Raw genomic sequence first — 7,495 nt, 5'->3', positions numbered from 1 at the left:
CGGGAATTATCTGTTACGGTTCCCGTCTCATGGTCCGGTTCATGAGGTTGGGCTTGGAGCTTCCTCGAGTAGGTTTTGGAGATCGTCGGAACGAGACTCAATCATCGCGAGATCGCCATCGCCGCCGAGATAAAGTATTGAGCTTTGCTGCAATCTCTACGAGCCAAAGGATGAGACGGCAAGCTCAGATTGTGGAATCAAAAGCCAAGCTTTTTTTTTCTTTCCTTTTTTTAGAAACAGAAGATGAATATCGATCTAGGATTCTTTCATGTTTGACATGCTTTGAAGCTAGTTCTCTTCAGCCCCCTCTTTCCAGCGCCAACTGTTTGATAAAAGAATCAAAGAATAAGAATTAGCAAGCAGTTTACAAAAAAAAGAATAAGAATTAGATTATTGAGGCTTAGAAGAAATCTTTAGATGAAATCAAATGGGAAAAAGAATATAAGAGAGATTTTATCGATTAAAGGTTCATTACAAAAATGATTACAAATGCAAAGTGAACCTTTTAATACAAAATCTCTATGAAAATATGTTTCTTAGTCTAAGAAGAGGAGAAGAAGATGATTACAAATGCAAAGTGAACCTTTTCATAGCTCTTTATTTATAGAAAGATGAAGTCTATAGCTTCCTACCAATATGGACCTAGTTCAATGTCTAATGGGCCTTGAGTAAGATGTAAATCCATCCCCGACACCTTTTTTCATTCGCATAAAATAAGTTCATCATTCATATATAATACAATTTCATTTATGTATAGTAGTCAACTTTACCTATAATAGTGTCATAAAGATTTGCTTTACAGCATCAACAAATCACTTCAGTTCTTACTTTATAAATTAACTTCAAAATCGAATTGAGTTTTACTTTCATGTTTTTTTTTTACTATAACGTAGAATCATAAATCAAAAATTAAAATAATTCTACGTTATATTTTATTATAGACTTAAAATTAAGTGGAATTACAGATAATTTTCAAAACAAAGTGGAATATAAATTAGGAATGCTCTCATTTCTATTGTGAACTAGAGCTCATTACGTGCCAGGAAGCTCTTGATGTTGGCCGTTCCTCGCACCAGAAAGCATGCTTTGGTAAATGTTTGCTTGGAGCTATAATATTATTTGTATAACTAATGTAACAATCACATTTGTTTGCAGGTGAAAACTGTGGGGTTTCCGATTTTCTAAGGAACATGTTTGTTGGAGTTGTTGGTAGTTTTTTTTAGAAATAATGGAAACTGTGGATAGTTTTGTGCGTGAAAAATTACGTTTTAGCATGTCCATGTTCACGTAGGAGGGGATGGTTTGCGCTAATAAGTCTTCGGTTTGCTAATTGCAGGAAAGTTTAAAGCGCATATTTCAAATCATGAACATAGAAAGATTTGGGGCTGATGACTAAATGGGAATTCTGAAGTTATAATTTTGTAAGATAAACGTGTCCTCGATGTTGTAAGTCAGGCTGAAAGCATGATTTTTTCTGCAGTGTCAAATAATAGCAATGTTTTGTGCGTGTCTAAGGTTGCCTCAATTACTGAAACTTGATTCATAAGTTACGTCCTCAACAAGGCTAGTAAATAATCAAAATAATTTAACAGTAGCGGTTATAAATTAGTCATGCCCATTTCAAATTATTGAAAATTTTAAAAATCAAAAGAAAAAGGAGTAGTGGTGTTCGGTCGTCGCAATAGTTCGATAAGTAAGGAGCTATGTCTTCCGGAGCTTTTTTTTTCCCGCGGGCTCCTTTTTCGGAAATGGTATCTTCTCAGTATTTATTCCACCTGGAATAGATTCAGTAGGCGAAGCTCCACTCGCAGAAACAGCTCCTAAAAAAGCTCCGTCTCTACACTGGCCTCAGGGGTTGCTTACACCAAGGGAGGGCTTTGTTGTCAGAGTTCCAGCTCTAGGCATGTCATCACGTAGGTTATACACCTGGGTATGGATAATGCAAACACAAGGTAATACAGAAAGTAAAGTAAGAGACAAACAACTAAAAGTAACTTTTAAGTTTTATTAGAAATCGTCTTGTACACTCTATTACAAATTCTGCTTAATCAGCTTTACACAGTCTGTTACACCCTAACAACTGTTACTGAAAGATTCCTAAGCTACCTGTTTGTGTCTCTCTTCCGTCGAGTACTTCAGCCACTGCTTCAGCACGACCCATAACACTTCCAAGAGTTTCTCTCTCTTTCTATAAGATCAGCCTATGTGTCTCTATGTCTATACAGACGACCCCATATCTATCTTATAGTTATTCTCCATGTTTCTGAAACCCTAGTTTCCAAGGCAACATGTATGGACATCTTCGATAACAATAAGTGCAAACTTTTCTTTTCTTGGAATGCACTTATTCCTCTTTCTTTAAGTCATAAACTTACTTCTCAAGTTTATTCCTCTTTCCATATCTCCAAGATACTCTCTTGCTCTCCAAGTCTACACGACTCCAGCTCAGCACCTTGACTCCACATGGTCTTCACCATTCACCACGACGTCTACTTCAGCAACTACGTCAGCGACTACTTCAAGGCAGACATCTTACATCTTCAATCTCCCCCTTTTAGCTTTGTGTGCCGATCAAGCACAACACTCTTCTGGTTCAGCAACCACATTGCAACCACGTTCCCTACCTGGAAACTTCCACACCAAATGTGATTTTCTCCCCCACCAGATGTGCACCACACCATTATCCCCCTACTTGATTGCATACTAAGCTAAAACACAGAAGCTTAGATGTCAAGCCTTACAGACCCAGCCGCCTGCTTCTTCATGTATAATCATGACACAGCCCCTGCTGCAGCGGAATAACAAGTACTACATCACGATCTGATGCACCTGTCGAGCTACCTCTCGACCCACTTCTGTTGAGGACCTGACTACTTTCATGTGTCGTCTCCTTGACCATGAGCCCCTCCTCATCCACACCGAGTGTATTCTTCACTCGTTGCTACTGTCTTGGAGTGATTTCATTATCACACCCCTGAAGATCATCTCGCACCACTTTCTGACGCACTTCGATCTCCTTCCCCTTTGTGTCACATACAACTCCGTGTCCTGACTCCACGCTTGATGCTTCTTGATCTTCCTGAAGATCACTCCTAACAGAGCTGCATCCATCTTCTGATGTCTCATCCTTGATCTCATCAAGTAAGCCACTCTTGGCTAAGGACACCTCTTCAACCCTCTTGGGCTTAGTGAACGTCTTGTTCACCTTCTTGGCCATGTTTATGCTCTTCTCACGAGCAAAACACTGCACCTTCTTGTGTCCAACCTTCCCACAGAACCAACAGCAAATTTGATGCTGCTTCTTGCTTGGCCCGACACAGTTGCTGATGCACCGATCAGTCTCCTTCCTTGTACCAGCTGCACAACCATGCTTCAGAACCTCATGTCTGACCTTCATGTTGTTGCACTGATGTACTACTTTCGGCTTGTTACTCACAGCTACGCGCTGTAGAACTTTCTGTCTTACTCTCTGTCGTAAGTCCCGACGCACTTCCTGACAAGTTCCTTTGGCTCCACTTTTTGATGTGCTCCCATGCACGAAATGTGATAGCCCCTTCTATTGTACTCCCTTAGTACTCTCAGCTCCTCGATATTCCAGTCCCCAATTCGCCTTGGCTGGTTGACCCATCGAGAGTATCTTATCCAACTCTTTGGATCCACTGTTGAGCATCCTGGTCTATTTGCGATTCTCAGCCAAATCACGTTCCAGCCTCATTGCTCTCTCACGTTCAACAATAGCAACCTCCCTCAGTTTGCTAACCTTCTACTCGAGAGACTCATAATTCTCATTTACAACAGCAAGTTCTTCAGCAAGATCTTCATACTGCTCACAGCTCTGCACCAGATCGTGTTGCAACCTCAGATTCTCATTCTTGAGATTCAACCACTTGTTGAGCATCACGTGATAATCCTCAGAGTCTGTACAAACATCTGAATCTGAGGATTCACTAGATTTCTCCTTGTGTGCACCAAATGCAACCATATTATTCATCACCTTCCCATCTTCTTCAGACTCTGAATCATCAGACGAGTGCAATAGAACTCCTTTCTCCTTCTTTGAGTTTGGACATTCACGCCGTGTGTGTGCAACACCTCTGCACTCAGAACACTTAAGTTCTCTTTGTTGTGCTACAGGACAGTCAACCCTTATATGATCAATGCCTCCACACTCATAGTACTTGAGACTTTCTCTCCTTCTACCATTGTCACGATCACCTCCCTGGCGACCATACTGATTCCTCCAACCAGAAGAATTCATCTTACCAAAATTCCTGAACAGCATACCAATGTCATCTTCAATCTTCTGAAACTTATCAGTATCTTTGTCAGCTACAAGCGCCACACTCCTTGGCGCACTGCTTGGTGTAGAGACTGAACTATTGTTTGTCTCCATCTCTTGTACCTTCAGCATACCCACAAGTTTGTCAAACTTGAGCTCATCCGTGTTTGTAGTCATCTGCAAGACCGCCTTGTGAGCTCCAAACTTCGTTGGAAGACAGCGTAGTAACTCATTTACCAGTTTCTTCTCCTTGTCCTTCTTCCCAAGTACAAATGCTTCATGCGCCATACCACTGAGTTTGGCACTAAAACTCGCCACAGAATCATTATCAGACCACCTGAGATTCTCAAACTGCGACCCAAGGTGATCTAGACGTGTCCTTTTGACACTCACATCTCCTTCAACTGAATTCAGCAGGATCTCCCATGCCTCTTTAGCCGAAGTACTCCCCTGAATCAGCTGAAACTGCTCTGCTTCAACAGCTCCAAAAATCATCGACAACGCCTTTGCATTAAATTTTGATGCATTGCGTTATGCCTCTGACCAATTCTCTTTTGGTTTAGGCTTATTCTCACCTCCTGTGACTATGGTAGGCTCCTCCCAACCAATCTCCACAGTTGTCCACACATCTTCATTGACTCCTCGAATCATCTGCTTCATGCGAGCCTTCCAATGACCATACTGGTCCACATTCAACACGATCGCCTTCTGCACAGAAATAATCGTGTCCATATTCACCTTCAGGATAACACCGATAACTTAGGTACCCCGCTCTGATACCACTTGTAAGTGCATAATGCAAACACAATAAGGTAATGCAGAAAGTAAAGCAAGAGACAAACAACTACAAGCAGCCCTTAAGATTTATTAGAAATCGCCTTGTACACTCTATTACAAGTTCTGCTTAATCAGCTTTACACCCTAACAACTGCTACTGAAAGATTCTTAAGCTACCCGCTTGTGTCTCTCTTCCGTCGAGTACTTCAGCCACTGCTTCAGCACGACCCATAACACTTCCAAGAGCTTCTCTCTCTTTCTATAAGATCAGCCTCTGTGTCTCTATGTCTATACAGTCGACTCCATATCTATCTTATGGTTATTCTCCACGTTCCCGAAACTCTAGTCTCCAAGGCAACATGTATGGACATCTTCCATAACAATAAGTGCAACTTTCCTTTTCTTGGAATGCACTTATTCCTCTTTCATTAAGTCATAAATTTGCTCCTCAAGTTTATTCCTCTTTCCATATCTCCAAGATACTCTCTTTCTCTCCAAGTCTACACGACTCCAACTCAGCACCTTGATTCCACATGGTCTTCACCACTCACCACGACGTCTGCTTCAGCAACTACGTCAACGACTACTTCAGGGCAGACATCTTACATCTTCAGAGTGAAGTGAGTTGAGTTACAGAGAATGTGTGAACATACACTTTCCTAAAAGTTGGGTTGTGGTGGACACTCATCGTCGTCAAAGAAGTGCTCTCGTTAAGTAAAGTTAAATGCAGACAGTTTTAACTGGAAAGTGTAGGTCCTTCCAACTAAATCCTTGAGGCATTCTGGGAGGGATTTCTCATCTGAGTCTTTAACACCTGGGTTCTGTTTGCAGATTACATTCTAGCAAGCAATGTCATATTTGGTAAAGAGCCTAGTAGATGCGAAATTGTATTGTTTGAGAATGTTACCATTAGCTGTGCAACCTCTGCAGCTGTGACATTTGTCATCTTGGTGACATACCCATTGAAATCCACATACACAACACATTCAGAGACATCAGAGATAGACATTTGAATACGGAACCTGCATAAGTCACATAATATGAGTGATTAGATATGGTTGGTTAAAGGGTATGAGGGATGTTCTGTTTAGTGTGGATAACCTAAAAACATGAGATTTAGCACCACCTGTTCGTACAGTCATTGTCCACTTCCGCAGAGCAGAGAAACTTGCATGCATGTGGTTGCATTACATCAGAATCAGTAACTTAAATATATTAGAAGTACAAAAAATGGATGAGATGAGCTAAGGGTGCACATGTGGCTCCGAGGTCAGGACATATGCATTACGCTCCCGGTTAATGCTATCTGCCATCTCAACAAAACTGGTCTTCTCTGTGATCTTTTTATAAACGGGCCGTCGAGGCTTTGAAGTTCTGATTACTCCTTGTGACCTCGAAGAGACTGAGCTCATAAACCACACCTTCTTTACTGATTTGTCGAAAGATGTTCAACCGATGTCTGCTTATATATCCCTGGATGAGGGTTGACTGAGACACAATAAAAAATCATCAATTACAAATATGAAGTTTTACATTCGGTGCAAAAATATCAGAGTTTTACTTAAGTAAAATAACTTTCTCATCCACTAAGAACATATCAACACCCATGAGATCACCACTTTTGTTGACATTTCGTGCTTCTGGAAACTGATATCACTCAAATTACCCTAATGAGTGATTTATAATCTCTCAATTAAGAGGTCGAATTGTAGTACTTAGGGATCGAATTTAGAGGGAGATAGGGAACACAATAGATCTAATAGTTATATGATTAAGCTAGGCTAATAGTTTATTAATGCAGTAAATATTGTAATTTGCAGGGGCGAACAAGGTAGTTGTTCTTATGAGACTGAGAGTTGTTTGCTGGAATGATGGTTGCTAGATCTAGGGTTTAGGCACATGAATTATACTCCCTCTGCTCCTAAATATAAGATGTTTAGATAGAAACATACATATTAAGAAAACTACTTTTTGTCTAGAAAGTATCATTAAAACTATAAATGAATTGGGTATACAGTTTTTAATAAAGTAAAAGTTACCTAGGAAAATGAAAACATCTTATATATTAGAACATCAAAATTTTGTAAAACATCGAACAGAGGGAGTAATAGATAAGATGCTAGGCGAGCTGATATGCTAGGACTCAACCGCTCACTTTATAACACTATCGATCGACGGTCGAGTGTCGATGTTGATTGATGGTTGTGGCTAGTTGATTACCACTAAAGATGGTCAATCAGCTATCATGTATTTCTAACAAATCTAACTCAATCATAATATTATTAGACAAAGATCTACTCTCCCAGTATCCTATGTCCTAAGTACACGATCTAGTTAATTACTCTAGAAGCATGCATTAAGAATACTTCTAATCACTGGTATCAATTCTCTAACAATCCTATTTTAGGGCTAATTTATCACAACCATATGGAACCCTAA

General features: G+C 40.3%; 1 long non-coding RNA gene across 2 annotated transcripts; it reads right to left on the bottom strand.

The window, feature by feature from the left end:
- Window positions 1-35: 35 nt before the first annotated feature.
- LOC117133878 lies at window positions 36-6,144 on the bottom strand. 2 transcript variants are annotated; one of them, XR_004457920.1, is made up of 4 exons: window positions 5,964-6,141; window positions 5,710-5,895; window positions 771-1,926; window positions 36-322 (listed from the first exon to the last, which is right to left on the bottom strand). It is a non-coding gene; the product is annotated as an uncharacterized LOC117133878 (long non-coding RNA). The 2 variants fall into 2 exon arrangements; XR_004457921.1 differs by lacking the exon at window positions 36-322 and adding an exon at window positions 680-694 and having other exon boundaries at window positions 1,844-1,926; window positions 5,710-6,144.
- Between the last annotated feature and the right edge of the window lie 1,351 nt (window positions 6,145-7,495).

Source organism: Brassica rapa, chromosome A05 (genome assembly GCF_000309985.2).
Source record: "Brassica rapa cultivar Chiifu-401-42 chromosome A05, CAAS_Brap_v3.01, whole genome shotgun sequence".
In the NCBI taxonomy this organism is placed as follows: Eukaryota; Viridiplantae; Streptophyta; class Magnoliopsida; order Brassicales; family Brassicaceae; genus Brassica; species Brassica rapa.
Note: the sequence above shows the minus strand (reverse complement) of the source record. Positions and strands in the feature narration are given on the sequence as shown.